This window comes from Schistocerca serialis, chromosome 5, assembly GCF_023864345.2.
Source record: "Schistocerca serialis cubense isolate TAMUIC-IGC-003099 chromosome 5, iqSchSeri2.2, whole genome shotgun sequence".
NCBI classification, from domain to species: Eukaryota; Metazoa; Arthropoda; class Insecta; order Orthoptera; family Acrididae; genus Schistocerca; species Schistocerca serialis.
Genome location: NC_064642.1, coordinates 333,475,179 through 333,489,043, shown reverse-complemented (window position 1 = coordinate 333,489,043; position 13,865 = coordinate 333,475,179).

Here is a 13,865-nt window from a genome sequence, read left to right as displayed (position 1 = left end):
AATTAACATGAAAGGAATCCAATAAAGACCTTTCACATTCAATAAGTCATGCAACACTGTTTTCTCACCTAGTTTCTCTTGAAAAAGTGAAGAATTTTTGTGGGACATAGTGGAATATTTCTGTTTAAACCCCTGTAGTTTCATGAAGCTCCGATAAGTGGCGCCGCTATAGCTTTCAAAATGGCGACTGTAACGGAGGTGCGTTCCAAGCAGAGAACTGTCATTGAGTTTCTTCTGGTGGAAAACCAGGACCGTCTGTCATCATCGCAACAAGGTCGCGCAAACCTGTCATATCTCGAAACTTCCTGGCCGATTAAAACTGTGTGCCGGACCGAGACTCGAACTAGGGACCTTTGCCTTTCGCGGGCAAGTACTCTACTGGCGGAAGTAAAGCTGTGAGTACGGGTGTGAGCCGTGCTTGGGTAGTTCAGATGGTAGAGCACTTGCCCGCGAAAGGCAAAGGTCCCGACTTCGAGTCTCGGTCCGGCACACAGTTTTAATCTGCCAGGAAGTTTCATATCAGCGCACACTCCGCTGCAGAGTGAAAATCTCATCTGTCATATCTCCCTCGTGCCAGTCGACCACACATCGCTGTGACTCCAACAATGTGGGAACATGGTGATCTAAAGTTCACAATCAAACACCTCGCTTCACAAATGGACGTCTCTGTTAGTAGTGCTGATATACTCGTCCACCAGTTTGGGTACTCAAAGGTGTAAGCCAGCTGGGTTCATCATCCACGCTACAACCCGTATCTTGCACATTCCGATTTCCATCTGTCTGGCCCAATGAAAGATGTGCTCCGTGGTAAGCAGTATGTGGATGATGAGGAGGTTACTGATGCAAGTCGTTAGCTCCGACGACGAAGAGTAAAGTGGTACCACGCGGGCATACAGCCTCTCAATAAGATAGTGAAAGGCCGCCGCACTGAATGGAGATTATGTTGAAAAATGAAGCTTTGCAGGCAAAACTGTGGGGAATAATAAGATGTATTGCAGTCCAGAATAAAACCAGTCTGCTTTCAGGAAAAATGTGCATTACTTATTGGAAGCCCCTCGTACGATCTGCACTTTACACCGCGCCACTGAAGGTTACTTAGCTTATGTATGAATGAAACATGAAGATTAGAAGATTAGATTGAGTAGTACTAATAATATCGCAGTTCCTACAGTTTTATGGTGACAAACATTTCCAGTTTATCTATTTGAATCTGATAAATACGAGACAACTAGTACAAATTATCTTTCTCGCCCATCTTTCAATGAAGAAGTGATGCCTCCTACATCATGCTGCATCTTATGTAAATTTGTAAGAAAAACTTATTCCATTCACGCTTAACTAATTTCGCTCGCTGTTGGATTTTCAGTTATTCATGGACAAGAAAATACGGCATGAGAGTTAATTTTCAACAAGCATGTCATGTTACACTCAACATTATAGAACGTACCGGTATGTAACAGCGTCTCAGTTCTGAGTAAAAGGCTTGTCGTGCGTTCACAAATAAGGACTGTAATCAAATGTTCAAATGTGTGTGAAATCTTATGGGACTTAACTGCCAAGGTCATCAGTCCCTAAGCTTACACACTACTTAACCTAAATTATCCTAAGGACAAACACACACACCCATGCCCGAAGGAGGACTCGAACCTCCGCCGGGACCAGCCGCACAATCCATGACTGCAGCGCCTGAGACCGCTCGGCTAATCCCGCGCGGCGGACTGTAATCATTTGACAATGATATCAGCGAAGGATACAGTTCCCTGATGTTCTGCAATCATTATTTACTTAGTCTCAAGCTGGTTTTCAGCTCCTTAGGTCAGTCATGTGACAAGTAAATGGCGCAGCCACAGATATAATGATGTGCGTCTTACAGAGATGTTAGCAACAATCTTTCACAACTGGCAAGAAACTAGAGTCACAAAACACAGTAGGATCGTCTTGTGTGAGCAAAATAAGTCCAAAGTGAATACCGACACAACAAGTAATAGTCAAACACAGTGTGGGACCTGAAGTCTCCAAAAAAGGAAGGTTGACAGCGAGGTCGTTAAAAACCGAACACAAACTCGGATTTCAAAAGGATGGGAAGGAAATTGAATGGAGCGATTTAGGAAAATCTCAAAGGCTTCTAGAGACAACAGGCAAGTGGCTTTACGTGAATTTAAGAACACTTCTCTGCCAGAAGGGATGTTCGCTGCATCCTCCGCTTACGTCCTCTGCGGAGACCCGATGTGCTGTTATTACGTGCTAGCTGCAGTATCTCACATCTGCGGAGACCCGATGTGCTGTTATTACGTGCTACCGGCAGTATCTCACAAGGGGAGGCCGCCAATTGTGAAATTCAGATTCGATTCATACTGCGCATAATAAAAGCTCATGGCCAGAGGCGTAATGTGGCAAAGCACCAAGATGCACTTCTCAGCCGTTGTCGAGAAAATCGGCAGTTAAAAGAAAACGTTGCGGTGAAATACTCTCTACGATTAGTAATTTTCTACAGCGTGGTGGTGCAGCGGTAAGCGCTCGGGTTCGTAATCCGATAGTCGGCGGATCGAATCTCGAGCCATGCAACTTTTTTTTTAGTATTTGTTTTTTGTAATATATATATATATATATATAAAATTCCCGGCAATCAGTTGCAACAATTATGCATATAATAAGTTGTTGAAAGTCGTTTGTCGTGGAAAAACTGGCGACTTCGAACATCATTATGTTTTCCGCAAACAAAGTTGTATTTCACAAATGTTATTAATTGTCTTCATAATGTTAACCACGTATAGTTAACGGAAGACGTAGAAACGAATACGTATAGCGTAAGTCAAACGTTCGAATTAGAATAGAGACCCCACGAACACAAACTTGCTGTGGCAGGTATGAAATATAAACTCCGTTACTCGCTCGTTACACTTGAAGGACAGATGTTGAATGGGCCGAAACGAGCCGCCCCATAACAGCGTAGTTGCCTGCTAACTTCGAAAGAAGGTAGATGCGGTCCCTAGCGCAACTTATAACATCGTCGAAAATCAGTGCTGACGGGACAGCTTTGGTACACCCTGTTAAACAAACGGAAAAATGGAGGCGGTACAATTGGAGAGCGATCCGCCTTCACCAACATGCATAAGCAATTCATTAATAGTTATATATATATATATATATGAATTGCAAAAAACTAATAATAAAAAAATTTTGCATGGGGCGAGATTCGATCCGGCGACCTTCAGATTACGATCCCCAGCGCTTACCGCTGCGCTATGACGCTGTAGAAAATCAGTATTTCACCGCAACGGTTTCTTTTAACTGTCGATTTTCTCGACAACGGCTGAGAAGTGCATCTTGGTGCTTTGCCACATTACACCTCTGGCCATGAGCTTTTATTATGCGCAGTATGAATCGAATCTGAATTTCACAATTGGCGGCTTCCCCTCGTCAGACGCCATATCGATGCTGCTGCTTGGTGGGAAATTCGGGATACAATATTTGATGTTAGGCGTGTTGATATAAATTTTTATTTGCTGCAGTAAGTTAAGTACTACGCCTGTCAGTACAAAATTTGTCTTGCTCGCACATTTAGAAAGTGATTGTCGGATTCAGTTGCTCAGAGAATCATCTTAATATCACGAAAATTTCGTTACAGTGAGTCGTCAACTGTAGCACAAAAACGCACTGCGCTATTAAAACTGCTTTGACAGTAGTTTTAATGACACCAGTCCACAATGTTTCGAGATAGGGTTAATAAAAAATTAAAGTTAAAATATGCTATTAAAGCTTCAGGGTTTGTAAATAATCTTCCCTCCACCCCTAGCCACACCATCACACCCACTGCCTCACCATTCCCCACTGGACTGCAGCGCACAGAACGTTCATACAACCACGTGCAACAGTCAGTTTAGTTGGGACGATGTTCAACCAACACGTCACACCGGCATGAACGTCGGTCGTGTCGTCAAAGCGTTGATCCCTCATGTGAATTTCTGCATTTTGCAGTGTGTTGGTAGGTTCAGCCGTGATGATTTTTTCCAGAAAAGAATTGTTCGCGTTTTGAATTTCAGTCAAGCCGCAGCAGGCGTCCTTGCACAGCTGATTGCGTCCGGGAGTCAAGATGTGCCGAAAAAAAAACTACACACAGTTTACTCTTCTTCAAAACTTTTTGAGAATGTCTTGAAAACTTGATATAGAGATGTTGCTCCATTTCGTCTTGTAGCACATCAACATTGACGCACTGTGGCCACACGCCCACTATTTAACACTGCCTGCTTACAGCTGATTATAACTGTGGCTTACAGTCCCTTGTTCAAACTGTCGCCATAGTTACTGCGCTGACGTCACTTGTATGCCAGGAAAAATTCAGCCTCGGAACTTCTTGGATGAATGCTGTAATTGTACGAGTCAGCTGCAGAATGATTGGGATTCACGGTATCCAGTTTTTTGGCGGTATACGATAAGCTCGTTGATTCGAAAAAAGCGCATGGGCCTGAAGATGGCAAAATAAATTGCCCAAACTGGTTGCGTTTGAAATAAAATAAAATAACCTAAAGTATACGGCTGTTGGTAAAGTTTATTGAATTGAGAAATAAATTTTATGTGGAAAATTAAGATCACGTGTCCAAAAGCTTGACTATGTGAAGTGTTACAATAATAGTATGTTTTTGTTGGAAATACGAAGAATCTGCACGATGGCATCGAGGGGGGGCGCGGGGGCCTCTAGGTTTACAGATGTCTGTAGATAATACAAAAATGGATATATGTCTATATGAATTACATATGTTTGACATCTCTTCCAAAATCAATGGACCGATTTCTACCAGACTTGTTACAGACGTCAATAACTGTCTGAACCAGTTATGTGCCAAAGGGGTGGGAGCTGGAGTGAGAAGCAGTGCAGCCGACAATGTACGAATAACCGACGAAACTGCAGGGTGAAATGCGCTACAGATACAGGTGATATATGTTTACAAATAAGTGTGAAATACGTTAATTATGTATGAAATATATCTGAGATGTGCGAATGCGGGCAAAACACGTGGTAAAGGCTCATCTTAAACACCACTAACGATTTCAACCAAATTTAATACCTATAATAGTTACAATCTGGAAAGGAATATTGTGGAGGTAAAACCACCAGCTTCCTAGTGGTGTGAGCTAGGTAACGTGGAGGGAGAAGAATAAGGGGGAGAGAACGGAAAGAGGAGGAGATAGACGGTGACAGAGAGAGGAAGAGATAGGCATAGAGATGGGGAAGAGGAGATGCAGAGACGAGGGGGAGGAGGAAAGGGCAGAGAAAGGGAAGAGGAGGGGAGGGATTGACAGAGAGAGGAAATAGGGGGAGATGGACAGGGAGAGGGGAGGAAAAGATGGACAGAGAGAAGGGGAGAAAGGGATGGAATTAGAATGGGGGGTGGGGGTGGGGGGTAAGAGATGGACAAAGAGACAAGAAGCAGATCACAGAGGGACAGAGGGGAGAGGAGCAGATTGACAGAGAGATGGGAGGAGGAGTTGGACAGAGAAGGGGTGAAGGAGGAAATGGACAGGTAGAGGGGAAGGAAGAGAACTAATTGAAGATTGCAATAAATAAACATCCGTGAAACGCCGAGTGCTCAGGTAGTTACATATAAATTGCTCCTACAGCTTAACGCTGATGCAAGGTGGGTAGAATTATGACGTAACGACTCGTCTATCGTTCCCTGCAGTACGCAAGCCGCTGGTAAGACTACGTGGTCGCTGGGGCCAGCTTTGCTGGGAGCGGTCGCTGAATCTGGCCCAGCTGCGCAGAGGTGCCCGAACCGCCGCTTTGTCGCTCCCAGGGGGCCGATCCAATCCATTGGCGGCGGCGGCGGCGGCGCAGGGCCAGTGGCCCTAGGGCGGTCTCGGCGTCGGAGGTGGAGGCGGAGGAAAGTGCTGCGCGCTGCAAGGCGAACGGACACTCTCCAGTGGTTCTGAGCGCACAGCCGTGCAGCTGTGGGTCCACACCGCAGGGGAACGCACGACGCGCTCAGCTGCCGGATGATGCTCATGCAAAAAGTATACAACTTTTAAGTTGTTCGTCCAATCGGCAAGCAAAGTTTCGATTTTTCACAAACTGTATATTTCGTCCAGGTGTAGCTCCAAAGAATGCCCGAAGCAGTTTGTAGCATGCATTGAAAATTGTACTAGTAGCTATCAATTCTGTTCATCACCGTTTTTAAGAGAACTCTAATGAATCGCATACGGAAATTGTATCGAAACATAAACTCAAAGGACAAAATATTAGTCAGTCCCTTTAAGGGGACACACACTAGTCACTATGGAGCGCTGTAAATGGCGTAGCCCGTCACGTATTCCTCCAACGCTGGTGTATAATGGGCGTTCAGTAAGTACTGGAACGCATTTTTTTCTCAAAACAGATTGGTTTCATCCAGGATTCCAGTACACCGTATTATCCCTCACTCTTTTGGCTAGAAAACACTATTTTCCAACATAATCTCCGTTCAATGAGACGGCTTTACGTTACCATACTGGGAGGGATTATATGCCCTCACGATATCACTCTGCTGGTCGACGTCAGAACGAACGTCTTGTTGCATTAGTAAGCACCCCATCATCTGCATACTGCTTGCCCCGGAGTGCTTCCTTCATTAGACTAAGCGGATGGAAGTCGGAAGGTACGAGATCCGGGTTTTAGGGTGGATGAGGAAGAACAGTTCAGTGAAGTTTTGTGAGCTCTTCTAGGGTGCGCAGACTTGTGTGAGGCCTTGCGTTGTCATGTAGCAGAGGAGGTTTGTTTCCAGTCGATCATCTCGAATGAGAGTGTCCGCAGGTTACAACATTGCAGGAGTCACAGCTGTGTGCGGCCGGCCGGAACGCGGAAGGTACGACAGGTTTGCACCACCTTGCTGCGGTGATGACAGACGCCTCGTCCAATGACTTACCCTGCTTTTCTTCATTGCCAGGCCTGTGTACACATTCTGCAGGCGGCTATGCATCTCTGCGATGCTCTGGTATTTCTGCCAAGAGATACTCAGTTACAAGTCTCTGCTTGATACGAACCTACGAAACAGATGCCATTTTGAAGGCTACATATAGCCCTGGCATTTTTTCAACCAAAACTGGGCGAGAAAGGAAAGCGTTGCATTGAACGCCTCTAATAAGTCAGGGCAGTGAATCGGCGTATTCTGACAGACGACTGCACGGAATTATCGCAGTGAGAGGAGCGACGGAAGATGCGATCGAATGGCATAAAGGGGCTGTTGTGTCTGGATCTGTCCATGAACACACTGTCAATTAAACCCTATATGCTCAAGGCCGCTACGGTCGCAGGTTCGAATCCTGCCTCGGGCATGGATGTTTGTGTTGTCCTTAGGTTAGTTAGGTTTAACTAGTTCTAAGTTCTAGGGGACTAATGACCTCAGCAGTTGAGTCCCATAGTGCTCAGAGCCATTTGAACCCTATATGCTGGTGTATCAACGACAACCGTCCAACGTGCTACAAAAAGTGGTCTATCACTCGTAAGCAGGTAATATAGCATAAGAACAGTGGACATAAAAAGAAACTAACCGACTCGGACCGGAGGGGAGTGTCACTCCTTTCCGTTGACAATTAGTTTCATACGCTTCAGGAATTGCAGAGAATGCAGACCCATATCACCCAGTTTCCGAGTGGACATAGAGAATGCATCTTCATGTAGCTGACATTTGGTGTCAGGTACCTCGCAAGATGCCGTTGCTGTCAGTGGCACAGATGGCTGGGTGTCTTCAATGGGCCAAACAACACAGATCCTACAGTTGGGGTGGGGTGGGGGCGGATCAATTTGGGGAGGAGACCAAACTGCGAGGTCATCGGTCTCTTCGAATTAGGGAAAGACGGGGAGAAAGTCGGCCGTGCCCTTTCAAAGCAACCAACCCGGCATGGGCCTGGAGCCATTTAGGGAAGTCACGGGAAACCTAAATCAGGATGTCGGACGTGGGATTCAACCATCGTCCTCCCGAATGCGAGCCCAGTGTGCTAACCACTGCGCCTCCTCACTCGTTACATATCCTAGACATGAACTGATCAGAGGGATGTAATGTTGTCCGACGAGTAGCGATTTTGCTCTTTTTAAATGGTGCAAAGCGTCGAGGGCACTGTTGGCACAATAACGCCTCTAATCGACAATATGTGAAGGCTGTAGTGCACTACGGTTGTAGTGTTCTGTGGTGTTACGATGATATTTTTTATTTAATGACTTGGGTCCACTGATTCAGGAAACCGTGAACATTTTATTTCAGAATTCTCTGTGACCAATAATTGCCCTTTCTTTCACATCTCCGTGATAAATATTCACTGAACACTTCCAATTTCCAAGCTGACAGCTGCTTTTGGTCCGATATGTTTATCTGTATATTAGATTAGCTTGCATTTCTCACATGCAGCAAACAGTAAACTACATACTGAATAAAAAGAGCGAAATTCCTCAACACATTGTCATTCTACAGCGTGATTCAAAATGAAAAAATAGATTTCAGTTTTTTTTTTTTAAATTACAGACAAGGATTAAAAGATCATGTTGTGCATGTGACTGGATAGAAGAAGGTTCAAAGTTTTTGAAACAGCTACGCTGTTGTTTCTTTGTAACAACATCGCGACCGCACCACAAGAGAAATCATTTTGTGTGTTGGAATTTGATTTGTTTGTGGAATGGATTACCGTTTCGATTTTTCTCGAGCAACGCATGGTCCTTATCTTTGGCCGCCCATGTCACCAGACCTAACATTTTGCAATTTTTTTCTGTGGGGTACATAATAGACAGAGCCTTTGTCCGACCTATGGTAGCCGGCCGGAGTGGCCGTGCGGTTCTAGCCGCTACATTCTGGAACCGAGCGACTGCTACGTTCGCAGGTTCGAATCCTACTTCGGGCATGGATGTGTGTGATGTCCTTAGGCTAGTTAAGTTTAATTAGTTCTAAGTTCTAGGCGACTGATGACCTCAGAAGTTAAGTCGCATAGTGCTCAGAGCCACCTACGGTAGCTACTCTTCAAGACCTGATAAATCGAACTGTTCAAACTGTCTATTCGTTAAAACGGGACGTGTTAATTTGTTTGTGGAATGAAATGGACTACCGTTTCGATGTGTCCCGAGCAACGCATGGTGCTCATGTTACGTGCGTGGTACATTAAAAAATAATGGTTCAAATGGCTCTGAGCACTTTGGGACTTAACTTCTGAGGTCGTCAGTGCGCTAGAACTTAGAACTACTTAAACCTAACTAACCTAAGGACATCACACACATTCATGCCCGAGGCAGGATTCGAACCTGCGACCGTAGCGGTCGCGCGGTTCCAGACTGTAGCGCCTAGAACCGCTCGGCTACCCGGCCGGATATGTTATATTCTCTGAGCGAACATAAAGCTTTGAATCTTCCAGTGACGTGGGCAATGTGTTTCTATCTTTCACAGTTTGTCAGTGATAAAAAATTGAAAGACGTACTTCCATTTTGAATTACCTTGCATGTATCAGTCCGGTTTTAGGGTTCGCCCTCCACGTGATTTTTTTTAGTCTTGCTCTTTGGAGACAGTCAAACAGGTCTTAGCGGTATCAGTCTCTTCCAAGTATTCTAGGACTGCCTTTCGGTCTCCTTCCGATCACCCACTGTTGTTGACCATCTTCGGATGTCCAATCGAATGATGTGATCTATCCTCAAATGTTTGTTCCTAATGAAGCCTGCAACATTCGGACTCGCGTATATCTTATCCAGCTCATGATGATACCATTTCTGCCATAATCGAGTGTCCATGCCTAGGGAAGTGGAGGTCCATTCAGTCTTCTTCCTAAAGAAACAGGAAAACTGTGAATCCAATTTCGCTTCCATTCTATAAACAATAGTGTCTTGTACGCATGGAATACAAACTTTCTCGACAGACTGAATGGGCTTAGTGAGAGAATGGGACTAATGAAATCGATTACCTACTAGAAAAGCCGGGTTATCTAAGCTGCAATAATGGCTCTTCTAAAAAAAATGCTTGCGAGGTAGGACCTTCTTGATATTTCTGACCTATCGATAGAATCGTTTTCTCACTGTCAGTATGGGAATCGGATATCGGTTTAATATCTTTAGATGATGCCATATTTGCTTTTCAAAATGGCTCTGAGCACTATGGGACTTAACTGCAGAGGTCATCAGTCCCCTAGAACTTAGAACTACTTAAACCTAACCAACCTAAGAACATCACACACATCCATGCCCGAAGCAGGATTCGAACCTGCGGCCGCAGCGGCCGCGCGGTTCCAGGCTGTAGCGCCTAGAATCGCTCGGCCACCCCGGCCGGCATTTGCTTTTGGGGAGACCATTTGAGATCATTGCACTCTCTCTATATTCACTAATTGGTGATAACTCTTCCTGCAAGTAGCAACATAGCTGTATAATTAGTATCTGCTAGCCGATAGACGTTTCTGGCTTGAATAATAACAATAATAATGCCATTTACGTTTCTTTGTGCCTATAGTAACTACAAAACATGCGTAAGTCCCTTCCTTGTGCACTTTATAATTAGAGTGTATTTATCGCTACGCTTTTCTAGCAGCAGCTGTTCGTGGTATGACATTTTAAATGCTATTAATACATGAATATCCTACACGTATGGTCTAAACCTCGGGTCATCACTTACGTGTAACTTCCTGCACTCTGCTGCTGACGTTTCTTTCATAGTACATGAGGAGCATAAAATTATTGTGTTTCTGCTATATGATGAGGTATAAGTTGCTATTCATGGGCAATCTTTACAGATTTAAGTATTTATCACTGCATTGTCCCGTATTACACTTCATTATCTTCTCCTGTTACGAAATTCCATCTAGTTTCTAATACTATTCTTCATTAATAATATTGGTCTATTAATTAATAATACTGTCCATTATTTTCATTCTTTATTATTAAATGTATAATATCCTGTTACATGTATGATATCTGTGACACCTTTGTAAGAAGTTAAGAAACAGTGCAGCACCTCATGTATAGCCGAGAGAAGATGCAACAAGTAGTGGTATATCGCATCTGATCGGTTCTCCTTTGTCTGTGGTTACACATTACTGCTGTATAGTACTGTTTCTAACTTCAGCAGTGCTGTTTGTAACGACATTTTTCTATTACCAACAAAAGACGAAACAATTCATACCTTTCACTTGGTTTGCTGTCGGGAACAGGTGCTTGTGCTACTCGCTGATGTAACTTCGTAATTTTCCTCCGTCAGTCTGTAGTGCGAACCACTGAAACGTCAGAGGCATAACAAATAATTTACTGTCACAAAGTTATTTGTATTTAATTACCAGTTACATCTCTCATGTGATCGTCCTTAAAGGACGAAATGCTTACATATTATCATCATGTATCGACGCGCAAGTCGCCGAAGTGGCGTCAAATCGAAAGACTCGCACCCGGCAAACGGTCTACCCGACGGGAGGTCCTAGTCACACGACATTTAATTTTAATCATCATGTAAAACCAAAAGAGATCGTCCTATTGTGTTCTGAGAATGTGATAACACATTCCTCTGAGTGGCTATTAAGAGATTCGTTTATCTGTCTCGAATAAGCCTATGTTAAATCGATAATCTTCAGTCACGAGTTTCAAGAGGATTTCACACTATAGCGTTATCTGCTCCTAACACCAAGACTATGACGCTGGTAAGCTTTATTTCCATATCACGGCCACTGCTCGGAAGAGCCACATCACACTGACAAATGCAGCGGCTGCCTGACTTAATGTGTGGAACGTTCCCACAGAAACAAAGAACAGTGGAAAGTAGTTTGCACAACACAGTAAGACCTTGAGGGAGACGCAGATATTGTACTACAGCTGGGGAATGACACAGGGGGTGGGCAAAAGTATGGAAAGATCAAAAACTCAACACATCACCACGCGTAAAACGGTGTAGGAAAATTATAGGCAGTCGAAAGAGATACCAGTCGTATCGGAATGGATATGTACAGGGCTGTAGGGTTTTCAGGACAGTCTTATTCTTCCTGCAAAATTGTGGCAAGTTAAGTTAAGGATGATGGAAGTAGATTGCGGTCACACTCCGTTCCCTCCAAAGTAGAACAGACAGGCTCAATAATATTCAGATGTGACGACTGTGGTGACCAGGGTAGATGCGACAACCCATATTCCTGCTCATAAAACCTGTCCTGGACGATGCGAGTCGTGTGAACAGGGGCCGTGTCGTCTTGTAACACAGCGTCATCATTGGGGATCAAACCTTTGTACCATGGGATGGACCTCTCCAGCCACGATGGTCACATAACCCTCTGCAGTAATGTGACCTTGCAGAGGAAACACGGAGCCCATGGAATACCACGATATGACTGTCCATATCGTCACCGAACCCCCAACTGGTTTCTCTCTTGAGACTTAAACTCAGTGAGAAGTTGGAAACAGTGCGAAAAAGACTCATCCGACAAAACCAATTCCATCCACTGCTCCACAGTCCAGCCGGCCGGAGTGGCCGTGCGGTTCTAGGCGCTACAGTCTGGAACCGCGTGACCGTTACGGTCGCAGGTTCGAATCCTTCCTTGGGCATGGATGTGTGTGATGTCCTTAGATTAGTTAGATTTAAGTAGCTCTAAGTTCTAGGGGACTGATGACCTCAGAAGTTAAGTCCCATAGTGCTCAGAGCCATTTGAACCTTTTTTTTTTTCCACAGTCCAGGTTGTGGGTTTGGCAACACGTTTTCCTCTTAGGGGCATTTGCATCACTGATGAGTGGTTTCGGAACTCCAGCTAGCCCTGCAGTTCCTTACCTGTGAAGTTCCTTTCGTGTTAGTAAGAGACATTCAGTCGTGGACTGTCCTTGACTGTAATTTCTAGACTACGCATTATAATTAATAAATTTTATTATCTGTTACCAGTTTTATTTCCTGACTGATGTCTAACTGGTTTCGAAGTTACAGTTCATTTGGAAGGACTGTGTGTTTAAACAAGTTACATTGAAACGTCCCCTTAGAAAAATTTATGAATGACTGTGCTGATAAACCTCTTACATTATTTGATTTTCACATAGCTGAGCAGAACTGAACGGACTCAGACATTACTCTCTTTACTTATTCTGGTCAACAGTAAACTGACACACAATATTTTTAGCGCAACGCAATCTGACTTTTAATAATCCCTACAAAAGAATGGCCCTGACTAACAATAACCTATACCTTTCATGAATCACTTACCTCACAAAAATCTTCGTTACTCAAACTACTGCAATACAGCAAGCGCCAATACTGCTAGCTAAATAAAAGATTCTAACTACTGAAGTCACTAACTACTGATAGGCATAGTTAGCAAATGAAAGGTTTTGATAAAGAACAAACAATGTATTTACCTTAATAGTGTTCAAAAGTCGTAATATATATATCAGTTCATGACATTCAGTCTTACAAATTTACTGTCTCTGATGGACACACGTCCAGATCATCCGCTCTCAAAACTCCGCCATCTCTCTCCCCACATCCACCACTGCTGGCGGTTCACCTCCAACTGCGCAACGCTACACGCTGTTAACATCCAATTGCCCAACACTACAATAGCGAATATTACAACAATGCTAACCAGCCACAGACTGCCCACAGCAGAGCCAGTGATTTTCATACAGAGCGCTACGTGGCGTTACCAATATAAAAACATAAACAGCATACTTACAACATCTGCTTCAGTTTCGCACCTAACAGTAGCAAAACGAGGCAGTTGTTAGATATGACTAAGTAAACTGTGTTTTAATACGATAAAGTTAGGAAAATGAGAGAAATTAATTTTGGCAACATATTAACTGCGGTTACCCATAGGACTTTTGTTCTCTCCACTGGCAAAAAATTTCCATATTTCCACCTACATTTTTAAACTATGTGACACGTTGATTACAGTACCACAAGACTCAG